The sequence below is a fragment of the Rhinoderma darwinii genome (assembly GCF_050947455.1).
Source record: "Rhinoderma darwinii isolate aRhiDar2 chromosome 2 unlocalized genomic scaffold, aRhiDar2.hap1 SUPER_2_unloc_56, whole genome shotgun sequence".
NCBI classification, from domain to species: Eukaryota; Metazoa; Chordata; class Amphibia; order Anura; family Rhinodermatidae; genus Rhinoderma; species Rhinoderma darwinii.
Genome location: NW_027461725.1, coordinates 966152 through 985898, shown reverse-complemented (window position 1 = coordinate 985898; position 19747 = coordinate 966152). Strand labels below are relative to the sequence as shown.

Sequence of the window (19747 nt, the reverse complement as noted above, 5' to 3'; positions counted from 1 at the left end):
CAAGAAGAAGTAAGAATTGCAGTTGCAACAAACCCTTGCTTGCCTACAAAGAGAGCAGCAATTTGGATTTGTTACTATGTTACCTGGAAGAATAACAAACTGTGCAAGGATGGAGGTTGTAGGAGCAAGGAGAACAAGTTGTCTGTAAAGTTGGTGGATGCCTATTTTCCATTTTGCAGTCCCTTGTCTCCCTCTTGTGGCCTCCTGGAGGCAACTAGCTGTGCAAAAAAAAGACAGCCTGGGGGCCGGCTGTTGCAGTGTTGCCCTCTCAGGCAACACTGAGTGACTGACTGAGCCGCACCGTCTTATATAAAGTTCAGACGGAACTTTGCACGTGTCATAGTGGAGACCTCAGGAGCCAGAGCCAGCTTTCTGACATCATAATGGGGCCTCAGAGATAAAAGCCTGGGCCCAGGCAGTGTTGGTCAGTGCTGCTCAGCAGGCAGCACTGGACTGGATTAAAGCTGATACAAGGTGTGAAAGGAGAAGGGGTGGCAGTGGGCATGCACTTACTGCTGCTGCTGCTGCTGCTGCCAGTGTTTGCACGGCAGGAGGGCATTTGGGCGTTGCCAGGAAGGCGTTTTTATGTTGATTCCTCCTCTTTCAGCACTGCATTGTGGTGCAAGCAAAAGAAGCAAAACGCGCGGCACGTTCGGGTTATCGCTTCTAGGCCTTTTGGCTAAGATCAAGTGTAGTATCTGTTCTTATCAGTTTAATATCTGATACGTCCCCTATCTGGGGACCATATATTAAATGGATTTTTAGAACAGGGAGATGGAAATAGAGCTTGCTCTGTCCACTCCACGCATTGACCTGGTATTGCAGTATTTCCAGGACCGGTGCACCCTTTCCTTATGTGTTTACTAAAATCAGATTCCAAAAGTGCTTTTTGTGTTTGCCATTGTTTTTGTCTTTCGGATGGGATCTCCCCTTTTAATCCCATTATTTCAACACCTGTTGGACAATGCATTTGTACAGTCATGTGTGATAATGAGCTAATTTATTAAATGCAATTAATTAATACATTGCCACATCTTGTTTTGTGTCGTCTGTGTTTCTGTGTTTCCGGCATTTCACATTGGAACAGCTCATTCACCTTCCTTGTCTTCTCTCCGCCCTCCCTCCTAGGTAGGTTAAAGAGCTGCACCTGAGCCAGCCACTGATTGATGCAGCACCATAGTCAAATAGTGGAGTGGAGTAGGGGAACAGCAAACAGCCATTAAAGCAGCCAGCCCGCCCGCCCGCCCGTCACAATGGACCTACCTGTGTACACTAGATGGATGTGATGGAATGTACTGTGGTCCCTACATTTCAAGAAGAAGTAAGAATTGCAGTTGCAACAAACCCTTGCTTGCCTACAAAGAGAGCAGCAATTTGGATTTGTTACTATGTTACCTGGAAGAATAACAAACTGTGCAAGGATGGAGGTTGTAGGAGCAAGGAGAACAAGTTGTCTGTAAAGTTGGTGGATGCCTATTTTCCATTTTGCAGTCCCTTGTCTCCCTCTTGTGGCCTCCTGGAGGCAACTAGCTGTGCAAAAAAAAGACAGCCTGGGGGCCGGCTGTTGCAGTGTTGCCCTCTCAGGCAACACTGAGTGACTGACTGAGCCGCACCGTCTTATATAAAGTTCAGACGGAACTTTGCACGTGTCATAGTGGAGACCTCAGGAGCCAGAGCCAGCTTTCTGACATCATAATGGGGCCTCAGAGATAAAAGCCTGGGCCCAGGCAGTGTTGGTCAGTGCTGCTCAGCAGGCAGCACTGGACTGGATTAAAGCTGATACAAGGTGTGAAAGGAGAAGGGGTGGCAGTGGGCATGCACTTACTGCTGCTGCTGCTGCTGCTGCTGCCAGTGTTTGCACGGCAGGAGGGCATTTGGGCGTTGCCAGGAAGGCGTTTTTATGTCGATTCCTCCTCTTTCAGCACTGCATTGTGGTGCAAGCAAAAGAAGCAAAACGCGCGGCACGTTCGGGTTATCGCTTCTCGGCCTTTTGGCTAAGATCAAGTGTAGTATCTGTTCTTATCAGTTTAATATCTGATACGTCCCCTATCTGGGGACCATATATTAAATGGATTTTTAGAACAGGGAGATGGAAATAGAGCTTGCTCTGTCCACTCCACGCATTGACCTGGTATTGCAGTATTTCCAGGACCGGTGCACCCTTTCCTTATGTGTTTACTAAAATCAGATTCCAAAAGTGCTTTTTGTGTTTGCCATTGTTTTTGTCTTTCGGATGGGATCTCCCCTTTTAATCCCATTATTTCAACACCTGTTGGACAATGCATTTGTACAGTCATGTGTGATAATGAGCTAATTTATTAAATGCAATTAATTAATACATTGCCACCTCTTGTTTTGTGTCGTCTGTGTTTCTGTGTTTCCGGCATTTCACATTGGAACAGCTCATTCACCTTCCTTGTCTTCTCTCCACCCTCCCTCCTAGGTAGGTTAAAGAGCTGCACCTGAGCCAGCCACTGATTGATGCAGCACCATAGTCAAATAGTGGAGTGGAGTAGGGGAACAGCAAACAGCCATTAAAGCAGCCAGCCCGCCCGCCCGTCACAATGGACCTACCTGTGTACACTAGATGGATGTGATGGAATGTACTGTGGTCCCTACATTTCAAGAAGAAGTAAGAATTGCAGTTGCAACAAACCCTTGCTTGCCTACAAAGAGAGCAGCAATTTGGATTTGTTACTATGTTACCTGGAAGAATAACAAACTGTGCAAGGATGGAGGTTGTAGGAGCAAGGAGAACAAGTTGTCTGTAAAGTTGGTGGATGCATATTTTCCATTTTGCAGTCCCTTGTCTCCCTCTTGTGGCCTCCTGGAGGCAACTAGCTGTGCAAAAAAAAGACAGCCTGGGGGCCGGCTGTTGCAGTGTTGCCCTCTCAGGCAACACTGAGTGACTGACTGAGCCGCACCGTCTTATATAAAGTTCAGACGGAACTTTGCACGTGTCATAGTGGAGACCTCAGGAGCCAGAGCCAGCTTTCTGACATCATAATGGGGCCTCAGAGATAAAAGCCTGGGCCCAGGCAGTGTTGGTCAGTGCTGCTCAGCAGGCAGCACTGGACTGGATTAAAGCTGATACAAGGTGTGAAAGGAGAAGGGGTGGCAGTGGGCATGCACTTACTGCTGCTGCTGCTGCTGCTGCCAGTGTTTGCACGGCAGGAGGGCATTTGGGCGTTGCCAGGAAGGCGTTTTTATGTCGATTCCTCCTCTTTCAGCACTGCATTGTGGTGCAAGCAAAAGAAGCAAAACGCGCGGCACGTTCGGGTTATCGCTTCTCGGCCTTTTGGCTAAGATCAAGTGTAGTATCTGTTCTTATCAGTTTAATATCTGATACGTCCCCTATCTGGGGACCATATATTAAATGGATTTTTAGAACAGGGAGATGGAAATAGAGCTTGCTCTGTCCACTCCACGCATTGACCTGGTATTGCAGTATTTCCAGGACCGGTGCACCCTTTCCTTATGTGTTTACTAAAATCAGATTCCAAAAGTGCTTTTTGTGTTTGCCATTGTTTTTGTCTTTCGGATGGGATCTCCCCTTTTAATCCCATTATTTCAACACCTGTTGGACAATGCATTTGTACAGTCATGTGTGATAATGAGCTAATTTATTAAATGCAATTAATTAATACATTGCCACCTCTTGTTTTGTGTCGTCTTTGTTTCTGTGTTTCCGGCATTTCACATTGGAACAGCTCATTCACCTTCCTTGTCTACTCTCCGCCCTCCCTCCTAGGTAGGTTAAAGAGCTGCACCTGAGCCAGCCACTGATTGATGCAGCACCATAGTCAAATAGTGGAGTGGAGTAGGGGAACAGCAAACAGCCATTAAAGCAGCCAGCCCGCCCGCCCGCCCGCCCGTCACAATGGACCTACCTGTGTACACTAGATGGATGTGATGGAATGTACTGTGGTCCCTACATTTCAAGAAGAAGTAAGAATTGCAGTTGCAACAAACCCTTGCTTGCCTACAAAGAGAGCAGCAATTTGGATTTGTTACTATGTTACCTGGAAGAATAACAAACTGTGCAAGGATGGAGGTTGTAGGAGCAAGGAGAACAAGTTGTCTGTAAAGTTGGTGGATGCCTATTTTCCATTTTGCAGTCCCTTGTCTCCCTCTTGTGGCCTCCTGGAGGCAACTAGCTGTGCAAAAAAAAGACAGCCTGGGGGCCGGCTGTTGCAGTGTTGCCCTCTCAGGCAACACTGAGTGACTGACTGAGCCGCACCGTCTTATATAAAGTTCAGACGGAACTTTGCACGTGTCATAGTGGAGACCTCAGGAGCCAGAGCCAGCTTTCTGACATCATAATGGGGCCTCAGAGATAAAAGCCTGGGCCCAGGCAGTGTTGGTCAGTGCTGCTCAGCAGGCAGCACTGGACTGGATTAAAGCTGATACAAGGTGTGAAAGGAGAAGGGGTGGCAGTGGGCATGCACTTACTGCTGCTGCTGCTGCTGCTGCTGCTGCCAGTGTTTGCACGGCAGGAGGGCATTTGGGCGTTGCCAGGAAGGCGTTTTTATGTCGATTCCTCCTCTTTCAGCACTGCATTGTGGTGCAAGCAAAAGAAGCAAAACGCGCGTTACGTTCGGGTTATCGCTTCTCGGCCTTTTGGCTAAGATCAAGTGTAGTATCTGTTCTTATCAGTTTAATATCTGATACGTCCCCTATCTGGGGACCATATATTAAATGGATTTTTAGAACAGGGAGATGGAAATAGAGCTTGCTCTGTCCACTCCACGCATTGACCTGGTATTGCAGTATTTCCAGGACCGGTGCACCCTTTCCTTATGTGTTTACTAAAATCAGATTCCAAAAGTGCTTTTTGTGTTTGCCATTGTTTTTGTCTTTCGGATGGGATCTCCCCTTTTAATCCCATTATTTCAACACCTGTTGGACAATGCATTTGTACAGTCATGTGTGATAATGAGCTAATTTATTAAATGCAATTAATTAATACATTGCCACCTCTTGTTTTGTGTCGTCTTTGTTTCTGTGTTTCCGGCATTTCACATTGGAACAGCTCATTCACCTTCCTTGTCTTCTCTCCGCCCTCCCTCCTAGGTAGGTTAAAGAGCTGCACCTGAGCCAGCCACTGATTGATGCAGCACCATAGTCAAATAGTGGAGTGGAGTAGGGGAACAGCAAACAGCCATTAAAGCAGCCAGCCCGCCCGCCCGCCCGCCCGTCACAATGGACCTACCTGTGTACACTAGATGGATGTGATGGAATGTACTGTGGTCCCTACATTTCAAGAAGAAGTAAGAATTGCAGTTGCAACAAACCCTTGCTTGCCTACAAAGAGAGCAGCAATTTGGATTTGTTACTATGTTACCTGGAAGAATAACAAACTGTGCAAGGATGGAGGTTGTAGGAGCAAGGAGAACAAGTTGTCTGTAAAGTTGGTGGATGCCTATTTTCCATTTTGCAGTCCCTTGTCTCCCTCTTGTGGCCTCCTGGAGGCAACTAGCTGTGCAAAAAAAAGACAGCCTGGGGGCCGGCTGTTGCAGTGTTGCCCTCTCAGGCAACACTGAGTGACTGACTGAGCCGCACCGTCTTATATAAAGTTCAGACGGAACTTTGCACGTGTCATAGTGGAGACCTCAGGAGCCAGAGCCAGCTTTCTGACATCATAATGGGGCCTCAGAGATAAAAGCCTGGGCCCAGGCAGTGTTGGTCAGTGCTGCTCAGCAGGCAGCACTGGACTGGATTAAAGCTGATACAAGGTGTGAAAGGAGAAGGGGTGGCAGTGGGCATGCACTTACTGCTGCTGCTGCTGCTGCTGCTGCTGCCAGTGTTTGCACGGCAGGAGGGCATTTGGGCGTTGCCAGGAAGGCGTTTTTATGTCGATTCCTCCTCTTTCAGCACTGCATTGTGGTGCAAGCAAAAGAAGCAAAACGCGCGTTACGTTCGGGTTATCGCTTCTCGGCCTTTTGGCTAAGATCAAGTGTAGTATCTGTTCTTATCAGTTGAATATCTGATACGTCCCCTATCTGGGGACCATATATTAAATGGATTTTTAGAACAGGGAGATGGAAATAGAGCTTGCTCTGTCCACTCCACGCATTGACCTGGTATTGCAGTATTTCCAGGACCGGTGCACCCTTTCCTTATGTGTTTACTAAAATCAGATTCCAAAAGTGCTTTTTGTGTTTGCCATTGTTTTTGTCTTTCGGATGGGATCTCCCCTTTTAATCCCATTATTTCAACACCTGTTGGACAATGCATTTGTACAGTCATGTGTGATAATGAGCTAATTTATTAAATGCAATTAATTAATACATTGCCACCTCTTGTTTTGTGTCGTCTGTGTTTCTGTGTTTCCGGCATTTCACATTGGAACAGCTCATTCACCTTCCTTGTCTTCTCTCCGCCCTCCCTCCTAGGTAGGTTAAAGAGCTGCACCTGAGCCAGCCACTGATTGATGCAGCACCATAGTCAAATAGTGGAGTGGAGTAGGGGAACAGCAAACAGCCATTAAAGCAGCCAGCCCGCCCGCCCGCCTGTCACAATGGACCTACCTGTGTACACTAGATGGATGTGATGGAATGTACTGTGGTCCCTACATTTCAAGAAGAAGTAAGAATTGCAGTTGCAACAAACCCTTGCTTGCCTACAAAGAGAGCAGCAATTTGGATTTGTTACTATGTTACCTGGAAGAATAACAAACTGTGCAAGGATGGAGGTTGTAGGAGCAAGGAGAACAAGTTGTCTGTAAAGTTGGTGGATGCCTATTTTCCATTTTGCAGTCCCTTGTCTCCCTCTTGTGGCCTCCTGGAGGCAACTAGCTGTGCAAAAAAAAGACAGCCTGGGGGCCGGCTGTTGCAGTGTTGCCCTCTCAGGCAACATTGAGTGACTGACTGAGCCGCACCGTCTTATATAAAGTTCAGACGGAACTTTGCACGTGTCATAGTGGAGACCTCAGGAGCCAGAGCCAGCTTTCTGACATCATAATGGGGCCTCAGAGATTAAAGCCTGGGCCCAGGCAGTGTTGGTCAGTGCTGCTCAGCAGGCAGCACTGGACTGGATTAAAGCTGATACAAGGTGTGAAAGGAGAAGGGGTGGCAGTGGGCATGCACTTACTGCTGCTGCTGCTGCTGCTGCTGCCAGTGTTTGCACGGCAGGAGGGCATTTGGGCGTTGCCAGGAAGGCGTTTTTATGTCGATTCCTCCTCTTTCAGCACTGCATTGTGGTGCAAGCAAAAGAAGCAAAACGCGCGTTACGTTCGGGTTATCGCTTCTCGGCCTTTTGGCTAAGATCAAGTGTAGTATCTGTTCTTATCAGTTGAATATCTGATACGTCCCCTATCTGGGGACCATATATTAAATGGATTTTTAGAACAGGGAGATGGAAATAGAGCTTGCTCTGTCCACTCCACGCATTGACCTGGTATTGCAGTATTTCCAGGACCGGTGCACCCTTTCCTTATGTGTTTACTAAAATCAGATTCCAAAAGTGCTTTTTGTGTTTGCCATTGTTTTTGTCTTTCGGATGGGATCTCCCCTTTTAATCCCATTATTTCAACACCTGTTGGACAATGCATTTGTACAGTCATGTGTGATAATGAGCTAATTTATTAAATGCAATTAATTAATACATTGCCACCTCTTGTTTTGTGTCGTCTGTGTTTCTGTGTTTCCGGCATTTCACATTGGAACAGCTCATTCACCTTCCTTGTCTTCTCTCCGCCCTCCCTCCTAGGTAGGTTAAAGAGCTGCACCTGAGCCAGCCACTGATTGATGCAGCACCATAGTCAAATAGTGGAGTGGAGTAGGGGAACAGCAAACAGCCATTAAAGCAGCCAGCCCGCCCGCCCGCCTGTCACAATGGACCTACCTGTGTACACTAGATGGATGTGATGGAATGTACTGTGGTCCCTACATTTCAAGAAGAAGTAAGAATTGCAGTTGCAACAAACCCTTGCTTGCCTACAAAGAGAGCAGCAATTTGGATTTGTTACTATGTTACCTGGAAGAATAACAAACTGTGCAAGGATGGAGGTTGTAGGAGCAAGGAGAACAAGTTGTCTGTAAAGTTGGTGGATGCCTATTTTCCATTTTGCAGTCCCTTGTCTCCCTCTTGTGGCCTCCTGGAGGCAACTAGCTGTGCAAAAAAAAGACAGCCTGGGGGCCGGCTGTTGCAGTGTTGCCCTCTCAGGCAACATTGAGTGACTGACTGAGCCGCACCGTCTTATATAAAGTTCAGACGGAACTTTGCACGTGTCATAGTGGAGACCTCAGGAGCCAGAGCCAGCTTTCTGACATCATAATGGGGCCTCAGAGATTAAAGCCTGGGCCCAGGCAGTGTTGGTCAGTGCTGCTCAGCAGGCAGCACTGGACTGGATTAAAGCTGATACAAGGTGTGAAAGGAGAAGGGGTGGCAGTGGGCATGCACTTACTGCTGCTGCTGCTGCTGCTGCTGCCAGTGTTTGCACGGCAGGAGGGCATTTGGGCGTTGCCAGGAAGGCGTTTTTATGTCGATTCCTCCTCTTTCAGCACTGCATTGTGGTGCAAGCAAAAGAAGCAAAACGCGCGGCACGTTCGGGTTATCGCTTCTCGGCCTTTTGGCTAAGATCAAGTGTAGTATCTGTTCTTATCAGTTTAATATCTGATACGTCCCCTATCTGGGGACCATATATTAAATGGATTTTTAGAACAGGGAGATGGAAATAGAGCTTGCTCTGTCCACTCCACGCATTGACCTGGTATTGCAGTATTTCCAGGACCGGTGCACCCTTTCCTTATGTGTTTACTAAAATCAGATTCCAAAAGTGCTTTTTGTGTTTGCCATTGTTTTTGTCTTTCGGATGGGATCTCCCCTTTTAATCCCATTATTTCAACACCTGTTGGACAATGCATTTGTACAGTCATGTGTGATAATGAGCTAATTTATTAAATGCAATTAATTAATACATTGCCACCTCTTGTTTTGTGTCGTCTGTGTTTCTGTGTTTCCGGCATTTCACATTGGAACAGCTCATTCACCTTCCTTGTCTTCTCTCCGCCCTCCCTCCTAGGTAGGTTAAAGAGCTGCACCTGAGCCAGCCACTGATTGATGCAGCACCATAGTCAAATAGTGGAGTGGAGTAGGGGAACAGCAAACAGCCATTAAAGCAGCCAGCCCGCCCGCCCGCCCGCCCGTCACAATGGACCTACCTGTGTACACTAGATGGATGTGATGGAATGTACTGTGGTCCCTACATTTCAAGAAGAAGTAAGAATTGCAGTTGCAACAAACCCTTGCTTGCCTACAAAGAGAGCAGCAATTTGGATTTGTTACTATGTTACCTGGAAGAATAACAAACTGTGCAAGGATGGAGGTTGTAGGAGCAAGGAGAACAAGTTGTCTGTAAAGTTGGTGGATGCCTATTTTCCATTTTGCTGTCCCTTGTCTCCCTCTTGTGGCCTCCTGGAGGCAACTAGCTGTGCAAAAAAAAGACAGCCTGGGGGCCGGCTGTTGCAGTGTTGCCCTCTCAGGCAACACTGAGTGACTGACTGAGCCGCACCGTCTTATATAAAGTTCAGACGGAACTTTGCACGTGTCATAGTGGAGACCTCAGGAGCCAGAGCCAGCTTTCTGACATCATAATGGGGCCTCAGAGATAAAAGCCTGGGCCCAGGCAGTGTTGGTCAGTGCTGCTCAGCAGGCAGCACTGGACTGGATTAAAGCTGATACAAGGTGTGAAAGGAGAAGGGGTGGCAGTGGGCATGCACTTACTGCTGCTGCTGCTGCTGCTGCTGCTGCTGCTGCTGCCAGTGTTTGCACGGCAGGAGGGCATTTGGGCGTTGCCAGGAAGGCGTTTTTATGTCGATTCCTCCTCTTTCAGCACTGCATTGTGGTGCAAGCAAAAGAAGCAAAACGCGCGGCACGTTCGGGTTATCGCTTCTCGGCCTTTTGGCTAAGATCAAGTGTAGTATCTGTTCTTATCAGTTTAATATCTGATACGTCCCCTATCTGGGGACCATATATTAAATGGATTTTTAGAACAGGGAGATGGAAATAGAGCTTGCTCTGTCCACTCCACGCATTGACCTGGTATTGCAGTATTTCCAGGACCGGTGCACCGTTTCCTTATGTGTTTACTAAAATCAGATTCCAAAAGTGCTTTTTGTGTTTGCCATTGTTTTTGTCTTTCGGATGGGATCTCCCCTTTTAATCCCATTATTTCAACACCTGTTGGACAATGCATTTGTACAGTCATGTGTGATAATGAGCTAATTTATTAAATGCAATTAATTAATACATTGCCACCTCTTGTTTTGTGTCGTCTGTGTTTCTGTGTTTCCGGCATTTCACATTGGAACAGCTCATTCACCTTCCTTGTCTTCTCTCCGCCCTCCCTCCTAGGTAGGTTAAAGAGCTGCACCTGAGCCAGCCACTGATTGATGCAGCACCATAGTCAAATAGTGGAGTGGAGTAGGGGAACAGCAAACAGCCATTAAAGCAGCCAGCCCGCCCGCCCGCCCGTCACAATGGACCTACCTGTGTACACTAGATGGATGTGATGGAATGTACTGTGGTCCCTACATTTCAAGAAGAAGTAAGAATTGCAGTTGCAACAAACCCTTGCTTGCCTACAAAGAGAGCAGCAATTTGGATTTGTTACTATGTTACCTGGAAGAATAACAAACTGTGCAAGGATGGAGGTTGTAGGAGCAAGGAGAACAAGTTGTCTGTAAAGTTGGTGGATGCCTATTTTCCATTTTGCTGTCCCTTGTCTCCCTCTTGTGGCCTCCTGGAGGCAACTAGCTGTGCAAAAAAAAGACAGCCTGGGGGCCGGCTGTTGCAGTGTTGCCCTCTCAGGCAACACTGAGTGACTGACTGAGCCGCACCGTCTTATATAAAGTTCAGACTGAACTTTGCACGTGTCATAGTGGAGACCTCAGGAGCCAGAGCCAGCTTTCTGACATCATAATGGGGCCTCAGAGATAAAAGCCTGGGCCCAGGCAGTGTTGGTCAGTGCTGCTCAGCAGGCAGCACTGGACTGGATTAAAGCTGATACAAGGTGTGAAAGGAGAAGGGGTGGCAGTGGGCATGCACTTACTGCTGCTGCTGCTGCTGCTGCTGCTGCTGCCAGTGTTTGCACGGCAGGAGGGCATTTGGGCGTTGCCAGGAAGGCGTTTTTATGTCGATTCCTCCTCTTTCAGCACTGCATTGTGGTGCAAGCAAAAGAAGCAAAACGCGCGGCACGTTCGGGTTATCGCTTCTCGGCCTTTTGGCTAAGATCAAGTGTAGTATCTGTTCTTATCAGTTTAATATCTGATACGTCCCCTATCTGGGGACCATATATTAAATGGATTTTTAGAACAGGGAGATGGAAATAGAGCTTGCTCTGTCCACTCCACGCATTGACCTGGTATTGCAGTATTTCCAGGACCGGTGCACCCTTTCCTTATGTGTTTACTAAAATCAGATTCCAAAAGTGCTTTTTGTGTTTGCCATTGTTTTTGTCTTTCGGATGGGATCTCCCCTTTTAATCCCATTATTTCAACACCTGTTGGACAATGCATTTGTACAGTCATGTGTGATAATGAGCTAATTTATTAAATGCAATTAATTAATACATTGCCACCTCTTGTTTTGTGTCGTCTGTGTTTCTGTGTTTCCGGCATTTCACATTGGAACAGCTCATTCACCTTCCTTGTCTTCTCTCCGCCCTCCCTCCTAGGTAGGTTAAAGAGCTGCACCTGAGCCAGCCACTGATTGATGCAGCACCATAGTCAAATAGTGGAGTGGAGTAGGGGAACAGCAAACAGCCATTAAAGCAGCCAGCCCGCCCGCCCGCCCGTCACAATGGACCTACCTGTGTACACTAGATGGATGTGATGGAATGTACTGTGGTCCCTACATTTCAAGAAGAAGTAAGAATTGCAGTTGCAACAAACCCTTGCTTGCCTACAAAGAGAGCAGCAATTTGGATTTGTTACTATGTTACCTGGAAGAATAACAAACTGTGCAAGGATGGAGGTTGTAGGAGCAAGGAGAACAAGTTGTCTGTAAAGTTGGTGGATGCCTATTTTCCATTTTGCTGTCCCTTGTCTCCCTCTTGTGGCCTCCTGGAGGCAACTAGCTGTGCAAAAAAAAGACAGCCTGGGGGCCGGCTGTTGCAGTGTTGCCCTCTCAGGCAACACTGAGTGACTGACTGAGCCGCACCGTCTTATATAAAGTTCAGACTGAACTTTGCACGTGTCATAGTGGAGACCTCAGGAGCCAGAGCCAGCTTTCTGACATCATAATGGGGCCTCAGAGATAAAAGCCTGGGCCCAGGCAGTGTTGGTCAGTGCTGCTCAGCAGGCAGCACTGGACTGGATTAAAGCTGATACAAGGTGTGAAAGGAGAAGGGGTGGCAGTGGGCATGCACTTACTGCTGCTGCTGCTGCTGCTGCTGCTGCTGCTGCCAGTGTTTGCACGGCAGGAGGGCATTTGGGCGTTGCCAGGAAGGCGTTTTTATGTCGATTCCTCCTCTTTCAGCACTGCATTGTGGTGCAAGCAAAAGAAGCAAAACGCGCGGCACGTTCGGGTTATCGCTTCTCGGCCTTTTGGCTAAGATCAAGTGTAGTATCTGTTCTTATCAGTTTAATATCTGATACGTCCCCTATCTGGGGACCATATATTAAATGGATTTTTAGAACAGGGAGATGGAAATAGAGCTTGCTCTGTCCACTCCACGCATTGACCTGGTATTGCAGTATTTCCAGGACCGGTGCACCCTTTCCTTATGTGTTTACTAAAATCAGATTCCAAAAGTGCTTTTTGTGTTTGCCATTGTTTTTGTCTTTCGGATGGGATCTCCCCTTTTAATCCCATTATTTCAACACCTGTTGGACAATGCATTTGTACAGTCATGTGTGATAATGAGCTAATTTATTAAATGCAATTAATTAATACATTGCCACCTCTTGTTTTGTGTCGTCTGTGTTTCTGTGTTTCCGGCATTTCACATTGGAACAGCTCATTCACCTTCCTTGTCTTCTCTCCGCCCTCCCTCCTAGGTAGGTTAAAGAGCTGCACCTGAGCCAGCCACTGATTGATGCAGCACCATAGTCAAATAGTGGAGTGGAGTAGGGGAACAGCAAACAGCCATTAAAGCAGCCAGCCCGCCCGCCCGCCCGTCACAATGGACCTACCTGTGTACACTAGATGGATGTGATGGAATGTACTGTGGTCCCTACATTTCAAGAAGAAGTAAGAATTGCAGTTGCAACAAACCCTTGCTTGCCTACAAAGAGAGCAGCAATTTGGATTTGTTACTATGTTACCTGGAAGAATAACAAACTGTGCAAGGATGGAGGTTGTAGGAGCAAGGAGAACAAGTTGTCTGTAAAGTTGGTGGATGCCTATTTTCCATTTTGCTGTCCCTTGTCTCCCTCTTGTGGCCTCCTGGAGGCAACTAGCTGTGCAAAAAAAAGACAGCCTGGGGGCCGGCTGTTGCAGTGTTGCCCTCTCAGGCAACACTGAGTGACTGACTGAGCCGCACCGTCTTATATAAAGTTCAGACTGAACTTTGCACGTGTCATAGTGGAGACCTCAGGAGCCAGAGCCAGCTTTCTGACATCATAATGGGGCCTCAGAGATAAAAGCCTGGGCCCAGGCAGTGTTGGTCAGTGCTGCTCAGCAGGCAGCACTGGACTGGATTAAAGCTGATACAAGGTGTGAAAGGAGAAGGGGTGGCAGTGGGCATGCACTTACTGCTGCTGCTGCTGCTGCTGCTGCTGCTGCCAGTGTTTGCACGGCAGGAGGGCATTTGGGCGTTGCCAGGAAGGCGTTTTTATGTCGATTCCTCCTCTTTCAGCACTGCATTGTGGTGCAAGCAAAAGAAGCAAAACGCGCGGCACGTTCGGGTTATCGCTTCTCGGCCTTTTGGCTAAGATCAAGTGTAGTATCTGTTCTTATCAGTTTAATATCTGATACGTCCCCTATCTGGGGACCATATATTAAATGGATTTTTAGAACAGGGAGATGGAAATAGAGCTTGCTCTGTCCACTCCACGCATTGACCTGGTATTGCAGTATTTCCAGGACCGGTGCACCCTTTCCTTATGTGTTTACTAAAATCAGATTCCAAAAGTGCTTTTTGTGTTTGCCATTGTTTTTGTCTTTCGGATGGGATCTCCCCTTTTAATCCCATTATTTCAACACCTGTTGGACAATGCATTTGTACAGTCATGTGTGATAATGAGCTAATTTATTAAATGCAATTAATTAATACATTGCCACCTCTTGTTTTGTGTCGTCTGTGTTTCTGTGTTTCCGGCATTTCACATTGGAACAGCTCATTCACCTTCCTTGTCTTCTCTCCGCCCTCCCTCCTAGGTAGGTTAAAGAGCTGCACCTGAGCCAGCCACTGATTGATGCAGCACCATAGTCAAATAGTGGAGTGGAGTAGGGGAACAGCAAACAGCCATTAAAGCAGCCAGCCCGCCCGCCCGCCCGTCACAATGGACCTACCTGTGTACACTAGATGGATGTGATGGAATGTACTGTGGTCCCTACATTTCAAGAAGAAGTAAGAATTGCAGTTGCAACAAACCCTTGCTTGCCTACAAAGAGAGCAGCAATTTGGATTTGTTACTATGTTACCTGGAAGAATAACAAACTGTGCAAGGATGGAGGTTGTAGGAGCAAGGAGAACAAGTTGTCTGTAAAGTTGGTGGATGCCTATTTTCCATTTTGCAGTCCCTTGTCTCCCTCTTGTGGCCTCCTGGAGGCAACTAGCTGTGCAAAAAAGAGACAGCCTGGGGGCCGGCTGTTGCAGTGTTGCCCTCTCAGGCAACACTGAGTGACTGACTGAGCCGCACCGTCTTATATAAAGTTCAGACGGAACTTTGCACGTGTCATAGTGGAGACCTCAGGAGCCAGAGCCAGCTTTCTGACATCATAATGGGGCCTCAGAGATAAAAGCCTGGGCCCAGGCAGTGTTGGTCAGTGCTGCTCAGCAGGCAGCACTGGACTGGATTAAAGCTGATACAAGGTGTGAAAGGAGAAGGGGTGGCAGTGGGCATGCACTTACTGCTGCTGCTGCTGCTGCTGCCAGTGTTTGCACGGCAGGAGGGCATTTGGGCGTTGCCAGGAAGGCGTTTTTATGTCGATTCCTCCTCTTTCAGCACTGCATTGTGGTGCAAGCAAAAGTAGCAAAATGCGCGGCACGTTCGGGTTATCGCTTCTCGGCCTTTTGGCTAAGATCAAGTGTAGTATCTGTTCTTATCAGTTTAATATCTGATACGTCCCCTATCTGGGGACCATATATTAAATGGATTTTTAGAACAGGGAGATGGAAATAGAGCTTGCTCTGTCCACTCCACGCATTGACCTGGTATTGCAGTATTTCCAGGACCGGTGCACCCTTTCCTTATGTGTTTACTAAAATCAGATTCCAAAAGTGCTTTTTGTGTTTGCCATTGTTTTTGTCTTTCGGATGGGATCTCCCCTTTTAATCCCATTATTTCAACACCTGTTGGACAATGCATTTGTACAGTCATGTGTGATAATGAGCTAATTTATTAAATGCAATTAATTAATACATTGCCACCTCTTGTTTTGTGTCGTCTGTGTTTCTGTGTTTCCAGCATTTCACATTGGAACAGCTCAATCACCTTCCTTGTCTTCTCTCCGCCCTCCCTCCTAGGTAGGTTAAAGAGCTGCACCTGAGCCAGCCACTGATTGATGCAGCACCATAGTCAAATAGTGGAGTAGAGTAGGGGAACAGCAAACAGCCATTAAAGCAGCCAGCCCGCCCGCCCGCCCGCCCGTCACAATGGACCTACCTGTGTACAATAGATGGATGTGATGGAATGTACTGTGGTCCCTACATTTCAAGAAGAAGTAAGAATTGCAGTTGCAACAAACCCTTGCTTGCCTACAAAGAGAGCAGCAATTTGGATTTGTTACTATGTTACCTGGAAGAATAACAAACTGTGCAAGGATGGAGGTTGTAGGAGCAAGGAGAACAAGTTGTCTGTAAAGTTGGTGGATGCCTATTTTCCATTTTGCAGTCCCTTGTCTCCCTCTTGTGGCCTCCTGGAGGCAACTAGCTGTGCAAAAAAAAGACAGCCTGGGGGCCGGCTGTTGCAGTGTTGCCCTCTCAGGCAACACTGAGTGACTGACTGAGCCGCACCGTCTTATATAAAGTTCAGACGGAACTTTGCACGTGTCATAGTGGAGACCTCAGGAGCCAGAGCCAGCTTTCTGACATCATAATGGGGCCTCAGAGATAAAAGCCTGGGCCCAGGCAGTGTTGGTCAGTGCTGCTCAGCAGGCAGCACTGGACTGGATTAAAGCTGATACAAGGTGTGAAAGGAGAAGGGGTGGCAGTGGGCATGCACTTACTGCTGCTGCTGCTGCTGCTGCCAGTGTTTGCACGGCAGGAGGGCATTTGGGCGTTGCCAGGAAGGCGTTTTTATGTCGATTCCTCCTCTTTCAGCACTGCATTGTGGTGCAAGCAAAAGAAGCAAAACGCTCGGCACGTTCGGGTTATCGCTTCTCGGCCTTTTGGCTAAGATCAAGTGTAGTATCTGTTCTTATCAGTTTAATATCTGATACGTCCCCTATCTGGGGACCATATATTAAATGGATTTTTAGAACAGGGAGATGGAAATAGAGCTTGCTCTGTCCACTCCACGCATTGACCTGGTATTGCAGTATTTCCAGGACCGGTGCACCCTTTCCTTATGTGTTTACTAAAATCAGATTCCAAAAGTGCTTTTTGTGTTTGCCATTGTTTTTGTCTTTCGGATGGGATCTCCCCTTTTAATCCCATTATTTCAACACCTGTTGGACAATGCATTTGTACAGTCATGTGTGATAATGAGCTAATTTATTAAATGCAATTAATTAATACATTGCCACCTCTTGTTTTGTGTCGTCTGTGTTTCTGTGTTTCCGGCATTTCACATTGGAACAGCTCATTCACCTTCCTTGTCTTCTCTCCGCCCTCCCTCCTAGGTAGGTTAAAGAGCTGCACCTGAGCCAGCCACTGATTGATGCAGCACCATAGTCAAATAGTGGAGTGGAGTAGGGGAACAGCAAACAGCCATTAAAGCAGCCAGCCCGCCCGCCCGCCCGTCACAATGGACCTACCTGTGTACACTAGATGGATGTGATGGAATGTACTGTGGTCCCTACATTTCAAGAAGAAGTAAGAATTGCAGTTGCAACAAACCCTTGCTTGCCTGCAAAGAGAGCAGCAATTTGGATTTGTTACTATGTTACCTGGAAGAATAACAAACTGTGCAAGGATGGAGGTTGTAGGAGCAAGGAGAACAAGTTGTCTGTAAAGTTGGTGGATGCCTATTTTCCATTTTGCAGTCCCTTGTCTCCCTCTTGTGGCCTCCTGGAGGCAACTAGCTGTGCAAAAAAGAGACAGCCTGGGGGCCGGCTGTTGCAGTGTTGCCCTCTCAGGCAACACTGAGTGACTGACTGAGCCGCACCGTCTTATATAAAGTTCAGACGGAACTTTGCACGTGTCATAGTGGAGACCTCAGGAGCCAGAGCCAGCTTTCTGACATCATAATGGGGCCTCAGAGATAAAAGCCTGGGCCCAGGCAGTGTTGGTCAGTGCTGCTCAGCAGGCAGCACTGGACTGGATTAAAGCTGATACAAGGTGTGAAAGGAGAAGGGGTGGCAGTGGGCATGCACTTACTGCTGCTGCTGCTGCTGCTGCCAGTGTTTGCACGGCAGGAGGGCATTTGGGCGTTGCCAGGAAGGCGTTTTTATGTCGATTCCTCCTCTTTCAGCACTGCATTGTGGTGCAAGCAAAAGTAGCAAAATGCGCGGCACGTTCGGGTTATCGCTTCTCGGCCTTTTGGCTAAGATCAAGTGTAGTATCTGTTCTTATCAGTTTAATATCTGATACGTCCCCTATCTGGGGACCATATATTAAATGGATTTTTAGAACAGGGAGATGGAAATAGAGCTTGCTCTGTCCACTCCACGCATTGACCTGGTATTGCAGTATTTCCAGGACCGGTGCACCCTTTCCTTATGTGTTTACTAAAATCAGATTCCAAAAGTGCTTTTTGTGTTTGCCATTGTTTTTGTCTTTCGGATGGGATCTCCCCTTTTAATCCCATTATTTCAACACCTGTTGGACAATGCATTTGTACAGTCATGTGTGATAATGAGCTAATTTATTAAATGCAATTAATTAATACATTGCCACCTCTTGTTTTGTGTCGTCTGTGTTTCTGTGTTTCCGGCATTTCACATTGGAACAGCTCAATCACCTTCCTTGTCTTCTCTCCGCCCTCCCTCCTAGGTAGGTTAAAGAGCTGCACCTGAGCCAGCCACTGATTGATGCAGCACCATAGTCAAATAGTGGAGTAGAGTAGGGGAACAGCAAACAGCCATTAAAGCAGCCAGCCCGCCCGCCCGCCCGCCCGTCACAATGGACCTACCTGTGTACAATAGATGGATGTGATGGAATGTACTGTGGTCCCTACATTTCAAGAAGAAGTAAGAATTGCAGTTGCAACAAACCCTTGCTTGCCTACAAAGAGAGCAGCAATTTGGATTTGTTACTATGTTACCTGGAAGAATAACAAACTGTGCAAGGATGGAGGTTGTAGGAGCAAGGAGAACAAGTTGTCTGTAAAGTTGGTGGATGCCTATTTTCCATTTTGCAGTCCCTTGTCTCCCTCTTGTGGCCTCCTGGAGGCAACTAGCTGTGCAAAAAAAAGACAGCCTGGGGGCCGGCTGTTGCAGTGTTGCCCTCTCAGGCAACACTGAGTGACTGACTGAGCCGCACCGTCTTATATAAAGTTCAGACGGAACTTTGCACGTGTCATAGTGGAGACCTCAGGAGCCAGAGCCAGCTTTCTGACATCATAATGGGGCCTCAGAGATAAAAGCCTGGGCCCAGGCAGTGTTGGTCAGTGCTGCTCAGCAGGCAGCACTGGACTGGATTAAAGCTGATACAAGGTGTGAAAGGAGAAGGGGTGGCAGTGGGCATGCACTTACTGCTGCTGCTGCTGCCAGTGTTTGCACGACAGGAGGGCATTTGGGCGTTGCCAGGAAGGCATTTTATGTCGATTCCTCCTCTTTCAGCACTGCATTGTGGTGCAAGCAAAAGAAGCAAAACGCGCGGCCCGTTCGGGTTATCGCTTCTCGGCCTTTTGGCTAAGATCAAGTGTAGTATCTGTTCTTATCAGTTTAATATCTGATACGTCCCCTATCTGGGGACCATATATTAAATGGATTTTTAGAACAGGGAGATGGAAATAGAGCTTGCTCTGTCCACTCCACGCATTGACCTGGTATTGCAGTATTTCCAGGACCGGTGCACCCTTTCCTTATGTGTTTACTAAAATCAGATTCCAAAAGTGCTTTTTGTGTTTGCCATTGTTTTTGTCTTTCGGATGGGATCTCCCCTTTTAATCCCATTATTTCAACACCTGTTGGACAATGCATTTGTACAGTCATGTGTGATAATGAGCTAATTTATTAAATGCAATTAATTAATACATTGCCACCTCTTGTTTTGTGTCGTCTGTGTTTCTGTGTTTCCGGCATTTCACATTGGAACAGCTCATTCACCTTCCTTGTCTTCTCTCCGCCCTCCCTCCTAGGTAGGTTAAAGAGCTGCACCTGAGCCAGCCACTGATTGATGCAGCACCATAGTCAAATAGTGGAGTGGAGTAGGGGAACAGCAAACAGCCATTAAAGCAGCCAGCCCGCCCGCCCGCCCGCCCGTCACAATGGACCTACCTGTGTACACTAGATGGATGTGATGGAATGTACTGTG

The 19747-nt window shown here is 47.4% G+C and overlaps 15 non-coding genes across 15 annotated transcripts; all 15 read left to right on the top strand.

Moving 5' to 3' along the window:
* The first annotated feature begins 659 nt into the window (after positions 1-659).
* On the top strand, positions 660-850 carry LOC142680811 (U2 spliceosomal RNA). The gene has a single exon (XR_012853231.1). It is a non-coding gene; the product is annotated as a U2 spliceosomal RNA (small nuclear RNA).
* A 1124-nt stretch (positions 851-1974) lies between these two features.
* Positions 1975-2165, top strand: LOC142680682 (U2 spliceosomal RNA). Its single transcript, XR_012853126.1, has one exon. It is a non-coding gene; the product is annotated as a U2 spliceosomal RNA (small nuclear RNA).
* Positions 2166-3282: 1117 nt separating this feature from the next.
* Positions 3283-3473, top strand: LOC142680681 (U2 spliceosomal RNA). Its single transcript, XR_012853125.1, has one exon. It is a non-coding gene; the product is annotated as a U2 spliceosomal RNA (small nuclear RNA).
* Positions 3474-4604: 1131 nt separating this feature from the next.
* LOC142680680 (U2 spliceosomal RNA) lies at positions 4605-4795 on the top strand. Its single transcript, XR_012853124.1, has one exon. It is a non-coding gene; the product is annotated as a U2 spliceosomal RNA (small nuclear RNA).
* A 1131-nt stretch (positions 4796-5926) lies between these two features.
* On the top strand, positions 5927-6117 carry LOC142680898 (U2 spliceosomal RNA). The gene has a single exon (XR_012853301.1). It is a non-coding gene; the product is annotated as a U2 spliceosomal RNA (small nuclear RNA).
* Positions 6118-7241: 1124 nt separating this feature from the next.
* On the top strand, positions 7242-7432 carry LOC142680897 (U2 spliceosomal RNA). Its single transcript, XR_012853300.1, has one exon. It is a non-coding gene; the product is annotated as a U2 spliceosomal RNA (small nuclear RNA).
* Positions 7433-8556: 1124 nt separating this feature from the next.
* Positions 8557-8747, top strand: LOC142680679 (U2 spliceosomal RNA). The gene has a single exon (XR_012853123.1). It is a non-coding gene; the product is annotated as a U2 spliceosomal RNA (small nuclear RNA).
* Positions 8748-9887: 1140 nt separating this feature from the next.
* Positions 9888-10078, top strand: LOC142680813 (U2 spliceosomal RNA). Its single transcript, XR_012853233.1, has one exon. It is a non-coding gene; the product is annotated as a U2 spliceosomal RNA (small nuclear RNA).
* Positions 10079-11208: 1130 nt separating this feature from the next.
* Positions 11209-11399, top strand: LOC142680678 (U2 spliceosomal RNA). Its single transcript, XR_012853122.1, has one exon. It is a non-coding gene; the product is annotated as a U2 spliceosomal RNA (small nuclear RNA).
* A 1133-nt stretch (positions 11400-12532) lies between these two features.
* LOC142680677 (U2 spliceosomal RNA) lies at positions 12533-12723 on the top strand. Its single transcript, XR_012853121.1, has one exon. It is a non-coding gene; the product is annotated as a U2 spliceosomal RNA (small nuclear RNA).
* Positions 12724-13853: 1130 nt separating this feature from the next.
* On the top strand, positions 13854-14044 carry LOC142680676 (U2 spliceosomal RNA). The gene has a single exon (XR_012853120.1). It is a non-coding gene; the product is annotated as a U2 spliceosomal RNA (small nuclear RNA).
* Positions 14045-15165: 1121 nt separating this feature from the next.
* On the top strand, positions 15166-15356 carry LOC142680675 (U2 spliceosomal RNA). The gene has a single exon (XR_012853119.1). It is a non-coding gene; the product is annotated as a U2 spliceosomal RNA (small nuclear RNA).
* Positions 15357-16481: 1125 nt separating this feature from the next.
* LOC142680674 (U2 spliceosomal RNA) lies at positions 16482-16672 on the top strand. The gene has a single exon (XR_012853118.1). It is a non-coding gene; the product is annotated as a U2 spliceosomal RNA (small nuclear RNA).
* Positions 16673-17793: 1121 nt separating this feature from the next.
* Positions 17794-17984, top strand: LOC142680671 (U2 spliceosomal RNA). Its single transcript, XR_012853117.1, has one exon. It is a non-coding gene; the product is annotated as a U2 spliceosomal RNA (small nuclear RNA).
* Positions 17985-19102: 1118 nt separating this feature from the next.
* LOC142680670 (U2 spliceosomal RNA) lies at positions 19103-19293 on the top strand. The gene has a single exon (XR_012853116.1). It is a non-coding gene; the product is annotated as a U2 spliceosomal RNA (small nuclear RNA).
* Positions 19294-19747: the final 454 nt, after the last annotated feature.